We start from the raw sequence: 13,925 nt of genomic DNA on the forward strand, positions 1-13,925 counted from the left end.
TTTTGGTTAAAAATTCTGCTTTAGTTGTGTGTAGTTGTACAAAATAAAATGACAATGCCTCAATATTACAGACTGTGTTGTGAAAAATGTGCTCTTCAACAAAATGCTGTGTTCTCTTTTATTTTTTCAGAAACAATCTTCCAAGAACAGTTTATTTCAGGTGCTGAAACAATTTTTCTCTTATAGAAGTTTTATTTTTAAGTTTTCAAGGTTTTTTTCTTTCATTTTTTTTTAAAGTTTAGATGGAAAAAGTCACACTTCTACAGAAAGACAGCCTTGATTTTTTTGGGGGGGTAAGTCATGATAAATTTAAAAAAAAATGTTTAATATAAATGACTACTGAAGGGAAGAAAAGAAGTTTTGCATCACCATGAACACACACATAATCTTGAGAAGAGCATACACTCGGCTTCTTCACACAAATGGCTAATCGGCCAATCATAAGGCTGCTACTTCATCTAATCATGTAGACATGGTCAAGAAGATGTGCTAAAGTTCTAACTGAGCATCCAGATGGGACAGAAACGTGATTTAAGAGACTTTGAGTGTGACATGGCCGTTGGTCTGAAAAAGAAAAGTCCTGTGAGGATAAGTTGTCAGAGGAGAATCAGTAGACTGGTTGGAGATGGCAGGAAGACAACTGCAACTCAAATAATCCCCAGTTACCAACGAGACATGCAGAATAACATCTCTACATGCACAACATGTCCAACCTTGAAGCAGATGGTCTACAACAGCAGAAGACCACACCGGATTCCAGCTAAGAACAGACAACTGAGACTGCAGACTCACCAAAACCCACCAGATCTGATGGGTCTCCGTTCCAGCTGAAACATTCAGATTGTTGGATCAGAATCCAGTGGAAACTTAGTAAAATCCTGTCTTGTATCAAAGGTTCAGACTGGTGGTGATTAGGTGTTGGAGGGAGGGTATTTTCTTGGCGCACACTGCGATGGACTGGTGACCTGTCCAGGTCGTACCTTGCCTTACTCCAATCTTAATTGCTGGGATGGGCTCCAGTTTCATCATAACCCTAAACTGGACTTAGTGTTGTAGAAAATGAATCAATGAATGCCCGACTTTGGGACCAAATGAGTATTGTTGCTGACCATGTCCATCTCTGCATGACCACAGTGTAGCATCTTTTCATGCTCACCTCCAGCAGGGATTTTGCCCCATAAAGCTCAAATCATCTCCAACTGGTGTCTTCAACATGATGAGTTCACTGTACTCCAAAGGCCTCCAGAATCACCAGATCTCAATCCAACAGAGTGGCTCTGGGGTGTGGTGGAACAGGAGATTCTCATCATGGATGTGCAGCAACTCTGTGATGTTGTCATGGTAATGTCAATGGGGAACGTTTCCAATGCCTTTGTTAAAGTATTTCCAAAGGAAAGAGGGGCTTCAACACGGACATGCAAGGTGTAGCTCAGGGGGGTCAATTCCAGTCCTTAAGGGCTGATATCCGGCAGGTTTTTGTTGTTTCCCTCTACCAACGCAGCTGATTCGAATCAAATGCATCCAGCAGCTTCTTGTCAACCTGCTTTTTAGTTTTGGTCAGGTGTGTTGGAGCATGGAGACAACAAAAACCTTCAGGATACCGGCCATCGAGGACTGGAGTTCGACACCTGTGGTGTAGCTAATACAGTAACCAATACGTGTACAGAAACATTATATGTCTGGTGCTCGATAACGCCTTTGCATTGTTGATTTGAACCTATTGCTGTTATGAAAATGACCTAAAAAGTGTTTTTAAAAATCCAAAGCTTTCTCCTGTGTGTGGGGAGGAGGAATTGATCTGCAGATCTGCTAAAGAATGGGATTTTCTACGCTTCTTTGGCACATTAAAGTGGTCAAGTAACCTGCTGCAGCAGCGTTGCAGCCGAAGCGTGAACATTTCAACCTGATGGGATGCGTTGACATGAGTTACCGAATCTTACACATGATGAAACATACAAACATTTCTGTTCTCGCGCTTTCATCAGCCAGACAAAATAACCAATTACAAGCAGAAATCAAAACTCCATCCCCTCTCTCATTCACAAAAATCCCAACACCATTACAGCTTGTAAGAGAGCAAAATACCTAATTACTCCCTCTGACTCGTCTGTGTTTATGAGGCTTTTTCAGATAGGAGAGACTGTGTGTGTGTGTGTGTGTGTGAGAGAGAGAGAGAACATAATTAGCTGACTTCTCTCTGATCTTTAATGCATTATTGAATATTTCAAAGGAGTTTCAATCCTTTGGGCTAAGTGACTGCCAAGTGAGGATGACAGGGCCAGTTTGGCTGTGATGAAGGGCGGTTCAGTCATTAAGGAGTCTGGGCTGACTTGATGGCCTTGTGTGAACCTGAAGCTCATGAATAATATAAATCCCTCCACTGTATTTGGAAGCACTTTGGATTGTTGTGGGGAAAAGCTCATTGATTTTTGGCCGAGCGATTTCAGGGAACGGGTCAATTAGATTTTTTTAATAAAGAACCTCGCATGCAAAAAAAAAAAAAAAAATATTTATTGTAACTGTTCCTGATGGAGAAGGAGAGTCAGGGTTTCGCTTTGTTTAACACTCCACGCATTGCAACCTTGACAAGACAAAAGCTGTGTTGTCATGGTAATGTGCCCCGTCTCCTGACATTTCCAAGATCTTCATGTCTCACGATTACTGCCAGTATGTTTTCTTCTCTGTAATACCTTCACCCATTAGTGGATTTACTCTGCTGCGGGATGACATCCTGTCATGGTCTGTGTTTTGTTTTGCTTGCAAATGGTCTGATCTGGTACATTTTACTCAACTTTATCGTTGTTTCTTTTGTTCTTTTACCCTTTTGTAACTCAGTAGCTGTGTTCCAGTCATTCCTGATTCCCATGAAATGGACCAAACAGATATTAAGCCATGTTAGGTGAAAACAAACAAGACAAAGACAGAGAGGTAAATAGTTTTAAAGGAGAATGTGAACATCCGATCACTTGGCACTTTAGTAGGCGCACCTGTTTCAGAGCAGCTTTGGGATGGGGTGGAATCTGACATTCTCACTATGGATGTAAAGCTAACACATCTGCAGCAGCTGTGTGATGGTATCATGTCTATATGGATCATAATGTCCGAGGAATGTTTCCAACACTTTGTAGAATCTAATCCATGGAGGATTTAGGTAGTTATGAAGGCAAAAGGGGGTCCAGCCAAGTACTAGCAAAGTCTAATAAAGGGACTGATGGGTGTATATAAAGCCAAGATAAGGAACGCTCTCCCTTTTGGTTAAAAATAATTGTTGTCAGTTTGGATTTTTTTTTTTATTGTTTGGCTAAAAATGACCAAAATTAGTGGAGAAGTAAAGAGAAGAAGACAGAAAAGAGATGATAGACATCTTGGAGGAACTGAAGCAGGAATGCAGTATGGTGTCTAAACAAACTTGTAATTGATATTTTCATCACACATCTCATTTTACAGGTTAAGTCAAAACAACAATTATGAAGACTGTAAACAGCAGCATCCTGTGTAAAAATGAACATGTAAACTGGGTCCTGTGTTCCCACTGTTACCAGGTCAAAACCCACATCTACCAACAATTTATTCTCAATTAAAGCATCTTATTGCACTCAACCCTTACAGAAAAAACACACAGGAAAAGTGACTTCATGTGGTTTTGCACAAGGCCAACGTGAGTTTTGAACATTTTCATGACTATCACATGTTAAACTCATGTGGTTTTGGATGGTCACATGTCATGTTATAATGGATTAAGCAGTTTAGAAAATGAATGAATGAATGAATGAATGAATGTCATGTTATTTTGAATTAGAAATAGTCTGCTCCTTGTCTAGATGTTTCCTTTCTCAGCTGGTTATCAGTGGCTTCTAAATAAATTTTAGAAACTCCTGTGAAACTAAAGACATTGTAAGTACCACTTCAGTATAGCAGAACCATGATAAAGTGGCAGGATATGGCCTGATAACTCAAGGATGGGAGTATATAAGTTCCTACTTTAAAAGGCAGAAACAATCACCTTTTAAAAAGGTACTTTGGATTAAATGTACAATAATAGTTCATTTCCCACACATTTCCCACACATTTCCCACATTTTTCAAGGCATGGCGACCATTTCTGAAATGCACGGAAACACTTAAGTTGGGCACCATATCATAACCTGAAACCAAATTCCATACTGTACTACCATAATCGGCTGTAAAGTGATCTGGTTTATGTATTGAATTTTATTATTATGTTGTTGTTGTTGTTTTTTTGTTTTTTTTGCACTATGTCTGTTTTCCTAAAGTTTTGTTTTTGTGTGTATATAATATAATATAATATAATATAATATAATATAATATAATATAATATAATATAATATAATATAATATAATATAATATGATATGATATGATATGATATGATATGATATAATATAATATAATATAATATAATATAATATAATATAATATAATATGTTGTGTGAATTATATACTGTTTAAAAAGAATAAAATAAAATTGTTTTGGGAAACAAAAAGTTACTTTTCCTAGAAAAACAGCGATAACTCAAATGCGTCAGTGTTCAATGTGTCACAGCCATCCCCGACAGCAGCTCTACAGGGTGCATCTAATATACCTAAAGCTGCACTAATCATCTATCCATTAACCGCGCACAGTTTATTCTGTATAGAGGGTCAACACCATGCTCCCTGCACTAATCACTATCCTACTTTTCATTCAACAACTCAATTTGTTTTAGCTCAGTGGAGCATTTTAGCCCCATTTGAACACCTACGGGAGATTTTAAGGGGATATCTTTCGGATTAATTGTGCCCATCCCTCCAGAAGAGCTTTGCAAACTTGTAATATCAGCGACAAAGAACTCTGAAGTGTAGCTCAAGGTGGTCCATCAGCTAACAGTTTGCATATGTTTAACCCTTTGTCACATGACTTTATATCAATGTTGTGTAAGGATGGTGCGATCACTGGTATAACATATACCAACTGCAGAGTAATAAGGATATTAGTCTGAGTTATAGTCACTGTATATTGTACAGCATTAGCCTAGATGCTGATATTAGTCCTGGAGGACTTATGAAGCGATGCGAACAAACAGCTGCAGCAGAAGATTTATGATGATGCATAACTAGTCTATTCTTATGTGAGGAAAACTGTTCCTCTCAGCATTTTAGACAGTCCGACTGCTGCAGCAGGAAAACATTTGGGGATAATTTCATTTAATGATGCTGGGACCACCTTCAATCTGTCTATTACTCAGGCTTTGTGATTAGTAAAATGCCCATCAAATTCATAGTTGGACTAAAAGGTCCAGGTGATCTCTCTACAATCAATCAAATTGACTGAGGCACAATGAAAGGTTCATACATGCACACACACACACACACACACACACATACAGAATCCCTTTTCTACTGAGCTTTGTTTCAGCCATAAGCTCTCTCCATTAAGGCTGCGCTGCATTAAGCATTTGGGTTAAAAGCTTTCATAATCAGGTGTGTTCGGATTGGGAGTGTAGAGATTTCCAAGATCAATACAGTCCTTGACTAGAGAGCTTCGACCACTTTGACCAGGTGTGTGTTTGTGTTTTGCTGTGCATGTGTGTGTGTGTGTGTGTGTGTGTGTGAACAAAAAGACCTCAGAGTCAAAGATTTGGCCCTCCTGAATGTGTTTGTGTGTCTTGCATTTGCACCGTCTGGGTGGCTGTTTACCGTTTTCTGTCTGCAGGGGCAAACCGCTTCCAACTGTGTTCTCTTTCTTCTCTGTTTGAGAGAAACCAACATCGGTGTCCTGCAGATACTGCAGTTGTTATTCTGCCTGACGCCTCCTCACTTGATCCCGAGGTCCACTCCACACACTGCTACTGCAACAAACGTAGAGGAAAAAAAACCCGTTAATGAGCACAACACACATAAACGTCTGCTTTGGTTTTTCTTTGTACAAAGGGATGCGTTTGAAATGCATTTTGTGCTTGGATGTGTGAGTATATCCGTGCTACCCAGTGATAAGCCTTGTATTCAGTTTCCTTCCTTGCAACTGAGATGAAACTATTTATTTCAACTGAGGCACGGCCGCCTTTGCAACTCATTAATTCAAAAAGGATTTATCTGCTTTGTGTGGAAATTTTTCAAATATTCTATCCAAAAAATAAAGCAAATGCAAGCTGTTTTTCTTGTTTTCAATAAAACTTCATTTCAGAGAAATACAATCAAGAAAACGTCTTGTCAAATGGATATTCCTGCAGCTTCCACTGTATGCTTACGAGTGTATTTATACACATGTGCCCAGTGTGCTGTGCATTTGTTTGCAAGTGAGTAGGTGTTCAGGGACTTTTAGAAAAGTATGCCAGCAGCAGCATTTTTACAAATGCCTCCTCTGCATGAAGATCAATATGTTAGGCCTTGGGGGGGAGGGGGGGTTAAGCTTGACCTATGTGAGCAGTTTCTCATAATCATTGGTGTCTTGAAAATGCTGTTTTTTCCATCGTGGCGCTATGAGATGTTGCTTTTTCACTCCTGCAAATCACAACTGATTTTAAATGAGAGATTAATAAGTTGCTGATCAATGGAAAAAAAACACTAATTGAGAAGATACATTTGACTGAATGCAGACAATACAAGCACGATGCCTTTATTGTTGGACTCCCTGAAGTTATGTTTAGTCAATAACCAGTGTGATGGGTCATGCCATGGTTAAATCCTTTAATTTAAATGATGCCGTAGGTTTGCATCCTAGCAAACTATGATGCCTTTATTCCCAACAGCATTCCACTGAAGCAGGCCTTGGCCCTGACAGAGCAGTCTGCCATGGCTATGTTCATTGTTCTTGCACTCAATAGGCAGCACATGGCGTGGGCAGCAGTCAGTAGGGCTAAATTTGTGCCTCTCTGCTCATTCCGGGGATATTTGTGACTTGCTCCTTGTTGACTCGTCGCGCTCCTTGCTGACAACGGGTCTCTGTGTGTCACACGCTGCTAAAGCCCAGCCACCTGTATTCCATTAGGCTGCAAAATGACAGGGATGTGCATGCTTCTCTGCAAAGCATCAACTGGTGATGATGGACTGATTTGGAGTCCATGGCTAATTGAAAGCTTTTTCTCTTGATGCTCTTGTGAGATTAATTTAGGCACACTTGGAAATTATAATAAATAAATGTATCAGTCTGATGCTCATTTTTGTGTGCAACGTTAAAGACATAAAAAATCCCTCTTGCAACAGTGCCACTATATTAAGTTTTTTTTTTATTTTCTTCACTGGATTTCTCTTACTGACATGAAAAATAACATGTCAGAGATGTGAAAGAAACTCCAAATTAAGTGTCTGAAAGGAATATTGCAACATGTTTAATCAGATGTCACTGGTTCATTAATCGCTGGCCACATCTTTTCCCCCTTGGGAGATTCACTGTTGTTTCCTAGGTAACAGTCGTGCCCCCCTTGAAAAAACAAAGAAAAAGAAAAAAGGAAAAGCATGCACAGAAGCAAACGCATATATTTTTTTTCTAATAATTATTATTTATTTATTTATTTATTTATTTATTTTAGCACACATAAATACACGCCATCCGTACCCTTCTCTGGTCTCCGGACTGTACCACATTAACTGTAGGAAGGAACGATGTTGTAAATAGCATAAAATTGGATTCCCACGTTAAACCCAACAGCAAATCTAATTAAAATATAACTATTTATACTTTTCCTATTACATACAATTATAACTGGATTCAAATGTTGTGGTTAATGCGCTATTAATCTTCAGACCACAGTAATAATCCCCCCGCCAGAGGAACACAGTCAACTTTCCCTCGAACTGTCAAAATCGCTTGTTGCTTCCTACCCTAGCCTTAAAAGTAGTTAGCGAGCTAGCGTGTAGCGACATATGGCGCTCCAGCAAAACCTATTTAGCGAGTGAAAAAGTTTGGTGCTGAAGGGGAAAATAGTGAAAAGCGTGATCGTGTCCGCCGTGCTGTGTCGGGTTGTGGGTCCTTTCCCGAATCAGACAGCGCTGTGGAGACGCGTTGGAGGCGGCTGAAGTGCAGCTGGATGTGACAGGTTCGTCATCAGGTAAGCTGCAGGTACTTAGCTTAGCAGGTAACATTAGCATCCCTTTTGTTCACGCTTGTAATGGCGTTATTATAAATGCAACAACTCCAATGAGAGCAGGGATGTCTGAAAACGCTCCCAGTAACACGTCTTCAGTGTCTTGAAACGTAAATTGGGATTGGCTGGTTTGCTACGCCAGCTCCAGTCTGTGTCCAGACAGCTAATGGGAAGAAGTGGGAGCTGTTTGATTCGAGCAGGATGGATGCTGTGTTATCCATGTAGCTCTACATCCTTTTCAGTTGTGGTATCTGGGACATGAAGCATGCAAATAGGTGACTTGTGACCAGGGCCGGATTAAAAGTGCAGAGGCCCCCTGGGCCCAGGGTGTTCCAGGGGGCCCCTCTCCCCACCACAACATTTTGAAATTTGTGAATGATACACTGTGAATCAACATTTCTAACATCTCTCAGCCAATGCTACCAATAGCAAGACACTAGACACTGTGGTGAAACTATCTGGCTTTTATGTACATTTTGTTTCATGCCCTCCACATGGGCTCCAAGTGGGCGTGGGACCCTGGGCGTGTGCCCATAATGCCCATTAAATAATCTGGCCTTGCTTATGACATGAAAAAATGTAGGATAGGTTTGATATTTAATCCCTAATACAGAATTTCATTTATCAATCAACCATTTTTGCCCTAAACCTTTGGCAAAAATGGTCCTTTTCAAGGAACAAATAGTTGTTTAAAACATTCAATAAAGATGTTAATGAACAAATGAGTTATCATAATGGGGGGAAAAAACAAAGCAGTGTATTTTTATATAGGTATTACTAGTATACAGGGTTGCTACTGTTGTATTGCTATGGGTTAATATTGTTGTTATTGATATTGTATTGCTCATCACTGGGGTGGGATTACATATAAGATTATGCTTCTACCCACTCCTTTTGAACGCTTTGTCATTATTTATTTCTATGTTTTTGTTTTTAGATTTCATTATCTTCAAATAAACTTTTTCAATCAATCAATCAAGCAGCTTTAATAAGAAACAGAAAGAGAGACCTTTTAATCTGCTACTGCTTGCTCTTGTGATAGGTTAATAAGTTTTTATTTGGCTTTATGCTTGGGTCATGTGCAATAATTATTCTCAAATGCAAATACTGCTCTAAACAGAATTAAATCAATGAAAGTGAAATGAAACAAGAAGCAGGCCTTATTTCTAAAGGACTATCACCATGACAAATGCCAGGTAAACTGTGCTTAAGCATGAAATATAGTATTTATTGAAGCTATCACGGCCACAACACAAACAAGGGTCCTGTCTTTGTTAGAAAATGAGGATTTGTTTCACCAGAAATGTAGGATTTTTGTCAGATATAATTAAATTAGCATGATATCTAACTCTTCCAACTAAAGCTCAAGGCGGTATTTACCTGTGCATCCACTGAGAAATTATTTAAGCTCCATTATGTGGCTGACTTACGGATGACAGACTAGAATTGGCTTCAAGCTGAAGGAAGCACAACTCTTTTGGTGCTTGATATTTGATTACAGCTAATAATAGAAAAAGACAGCTGCCGTTTCATTGATCTGTCTTCAGTGCCCTATTTCTGAGCCCTGTTGTTTGTTTTTTTTTCTCCTTTTTTCCCTACCCTGTCATGTGGAACTATCCGGCACCTGGTCGTTCATGTTATGTAGATTTTTCAAAGCGTTTAATACCATCATTATTTGCTTTACTTAGCCATTGTCTCAGTATTTGTAGTTTATGTTTGATTATGAAGCCGCTTTGGGCCACAGGATCCTAAATCTAGCCGCTCGGGGTCAAAAAGGACAGGGATAATAAGAGGGGAGTGATACCATGTGGGTAAGAAGTAGCTTGGCTTGTTTGTTTGCCAAGCTTATGTTTGTTTTCCTGTCGGACAAATCTATTTAAAAGGTCGGATATAAGAGGTTTTCCAGGGAAAATTAGCACAAGAGGATTGTTATAAAGTTTCTTTCTTCAACACGGGCATTGAGAAGTTAATTACAGCCAAATGACAGCTTTATAAGCTTGATTTTTATGCTGTTTTCACAGTATTTCTTCCAATTCAATCTCATATCCGTGCACATGATATGGTGAAGCTGTGAGACCACTTTTTCTGTTGCTGTAAGGTGACACCTTAGCTTTCGACAAAAGCTGATATTCCCCGCCTCCCTCTTCATGCCTCATGCAATCGCAGAGTGCTTGTTATTTCGCCACTCGTGCCCTGATGCTTAAAATGACGTCACTGTTACTTGCCCAGTTGGACACTGTCCCACGCGCGAGAGATTGTTTAGCGGACGCTTACTAAGTGCGGTATTCGACGATGTATAGCCATCTAAGCATATTTAGACGGTAAATACGTTTGTTTACCATCAAACTGCAAAGCGTGTTTATCCTCATTGATGTCAACGAAACACCCAGGCTGCCGCGTCATTCACAACCTTTGTGTGATGCAGAGACAGACGGACAGAGAGAGAGAGAGAGAGAGAGAGAGAGAGGGACAGACAGACGGACAGTACAGCTGTTCTATTGAATCTGGATCGAAAAGTCATGAAGCTGGATCTCTGACTCATCAGTTCTGTGACGCTCCTGTTTCACGGCTCATGTGATGCCAACCGGCATGTCATCAGCCAGGTGGAGGGGAGAGGACGAGCGACGAAAGAGGAGGACTGACCGAGACCTCCCAACCCCCAGCTTTTATTACACCCCCCCCCCCCCCCCCCCCCCAATCAAATTCTGATGCAGTGGCAGTGAAAAAAAAAATGTCCATCACTGTGTAGTGTTCCAGTCTAGAGAGCTCACGGACACGTAGAATACACACAAGCGAGGGATGACGGAGAGGACAAGAGAAAGGTGCTTAAGAGAGGTGAAGGAGAGGAGTGTCTGGCTGGTGGGTGGATGAGTTTAGAGGACGGATGCTGAGAGGGATGTAGAGGAGAACCAGGAGGGGGGGAGGATGTGTAGTGCTCCTGTTTCCTGGGGGGATGGTGTTAAATGATGACAGAACATAGACAAGGACACTGCTGATCTTCAATCTGCAGCTGCTGCAACACTTTTATTACTGCTTCCCACTATTTTCTCAGTATACCTCCTCTTGATTAGAAATTCGACATAATCGTGTTCACTGGGAGCAGAATGCATTCAGATTACTAATGTGATAGCGAGTGGAGCAGGGCAGGAAAGTGGGGAAATACCTTTAAAGATCAGTATTCAGGGGCTGTTACTGTAAGCGCAGTATTTGCCCCATCAGTCGTCTACTCTCTTCCAATGGAGAGACACGGAAAGCTGGGATTCAAAGTAGCTGCTTCTTCATTGGCTGGAGCTGTTAAGGGGCAGGTCTTTGCCATGGGCTGGTGGGCAGGAAGGGGTTGGCTTTAGGGGTGTGTGCATGACTGGAAGTGTTTCAGCCAAATAGTTTGAGTAGACACTCTTCTGCTTCCTGCCTGCCTGCCTCGCTCGCTTGCTCTGTGGCTGAGGGAGAGAGACATTGAGAGAAAATCCCTGTCTAGGCAAGGACCTCTGGCTGCAGCACTCGGCAGCTCGCGAGGAATGACAACATTTCACATGGTCATTAACTCCACTCGCTGAGGCTGAAGGGAGAGCCGCACTGTAGCTCAGTGGCACAGAAGCACCGGTTGCCTCCTGTGTTTGGGACAAGATAGAGGCACAGCATAGCTCCTGGACCCAGTGATACGAGGTGGGAAAGAACTGTCGTTTTGCCGTGTTTTTTTCTTCCTTTTTTTATAGATTTTTTTTTTTTTTTTGGAGTTTTGCTGCAGTGTGCTGCATACCAGTCTGGTTGGGGAGGGACTTAAGGGAATGTTTTATCTGTATGAGAGAAAGAGTGTGAGGCAGAAAACAAGAAGAGAAAAATATGGAGTGAATCTGTAGAGGTGGATAAATGCACCGGAGCCCATTGAAGTAACTTTCTTCAGTCCCATTTGCCGTCCTGTAATGGACTTTCTCTTTCCACTGCTGTGGGAAAGGCTTTAACGCAGCAGTTGACTGTTCCCGAGCTGCTTTTTTTTTTTTTTTTTGCCACATGAGCTACATATTTTTCATTGTATTGTGAAAAGCCTGCAGTGTCATGTGGCATCTCTCCTTGTGTGCCTTTGTACAGAGTTTTTCCTCACAACTCTGGTGCAGAGGGCTAGCTACAAGCAAAAGTTGTTTGTCCAGAGCGGGATCTGATGTTCTGGCATTTGTATGTGGACACAAATAGCTGACGGCCTGAACGAACTGGAACTTCGTGGTTCTAATAAGGCTCTCATCGTAATTAACCTTTTGAGTCAGATGGGGTGTAGTTGACATGTCCCTCGCCTTCCTCTGTCTGTCTAGATTTAGCTTGGCGTTCCACTCTGGGCCTGGTGCAGTCAAGCAGTGGACATCGTTGCCTGCATGGAAAAGGCCAGAGTGGTGTCATACGTCTGGCTTTAGATCAAAAGGAAGTGGGTGTTTTCTAAAATGGAACATCAGTCCAGCCCTTCCTGTTGAGAGCAAAATGGGCTGAATCACAGACAAGCACACGGCCCATGCTCAGGACTTTAACCTGAAATCCTGTAACTTTTTAAATGGCTCTCAGGTAAATTATACCGGCTGCTATTAAAAGACTAGATGAAACAGATGTTCTGGGCCTGAAATAAGTTGTCTTATTGTTTGGGAGTTTGCTGCGTCATTCAGCTTCCATTTTTCTCCCCAATTATTTGATAGGATATAAGTTGTCTAGTTTTTGGATTTCAGTTGCATTTGCATCAGTTCAGCATGTCACAACAGCCAAAATAGGATGCAATGGAGTTATATTCATTTGACACTTATCATATTATCACAGTCATGCTCATCTTTGGCAAACATTGGCCCTATAATAGGTGGTGAGTTGCCTAAGTCTCTATGGCTAATCAAGAAGTAAACAGAAAACAAATGAATTTTCCTATTTTATATAAATCAAATATGCTAAAAATTAATGTTGCAACACTGTGTCTCCTCTCATGAGGAGAGGAAAGCCCAGTCTCATATCATCAGCTGGGCTATTCGGGTCAGTGGGGTTTAGCTAAGGCTATTATGATATGGGGCACACCTACCTGCTGACTCTGTGAAATGCTTCTTGTGCTGCCTCCCAACAGTAGCTTAGTCCTGGTATAGTCTCTGCTGAGCTCACTCACCCATCCTTATCGCTAATGGTACTTGATAATATTGAACATAAGGATCTGTAGCTTATGCCAAAGACAATTTCATAAGCATCACAGCTTCCATAGTATTAGATACGAATTAGGCTACAGGTTCTGATCCTCTCTGCAAGGCACAAAGGAAAATTTATGAAGCGATCAAGCTGGTGATGTCGTTCAGGAAGCTATGTTAGCTATATTTGATAAGGATTTAACTGTAAGGTTTGCTCATTTTCCATTACCTACTGGAAACTCAACATTTTCCTTTTTCCCCTCTACAGTGAGGCCTCTCTCTCCACAGCCGTGTAAAAACATTGACCACTTGTTCCTCTTGGCCATGCAAATGACTGTACCACCGTAGTTTGCCAGCATAAAATGGTAATAAATGGAAATTCAGCCACTCAGGGACCCTGTCCAGGTGCTTGTGTCTCATAGTCGGCCGTATTTTTACCTCATTCTGTTCGAAATACCTGGCTGATGCCACCGTAAACGTTGTCACAAGCATATGGCTGATAGAAACCAGGTAGCTTATCGTCCCTGCTGAGCAAATACAAGCAGCTAAGATAAACTGCGCTGCGCAGCCAGAGTGCACAGATACCAGACTAATGGGTTACATATGTGGTTATTCAGAGGTCAAGCCAATGACTTTCACTCGAGACACCCCAGTCCCGCTGACTCTCATTCAATTAAGCAGACTGACCAAGATAATGCC

General features: G+C 41.1%; 1 protein-coding gene across 5 annotated transcripts in view; it reads left to right on the forward strand.

Moving 5' to 3' along the window:
• Window positions 1–7,862: 7,862 nt before the first annotated feature.
• Window positions 7,863–13,925, forward strand: part of LOC306773795 (muscleblind-like protein 2a) — a 67,856-nt gene continuing 61,793 nt past the window's right edge. For 4 of the 5 annotated variants that reach the window (XM_079263700.1, XM_079263704.1, XM_079263705.1 and 1 more), the window contains exon 1: window positions 11,498–11,748. The gene's annotated coding sequence lies outside the window, so the exon portion shown is untranslated. Of the gene's footprint in view, window positions 8,047–11,497; window positions 11,749–13,925 lie in introns of those variants that run through there. The other variant, XM_079263701.1, reaches the window with a different exon arrangement.

Source organism: Telmatherina bonti, assembly GCF_933228915.1.
Source record: "Telmatherina bonti genome assembly, chromosome: 24".
Lineage (NCBI taxonomy): Eukaryota > Metazoa > Chordata > Actinopteri > Atheriniformes > Telmatherinidae > Telmatherina > Telmatherina bonti.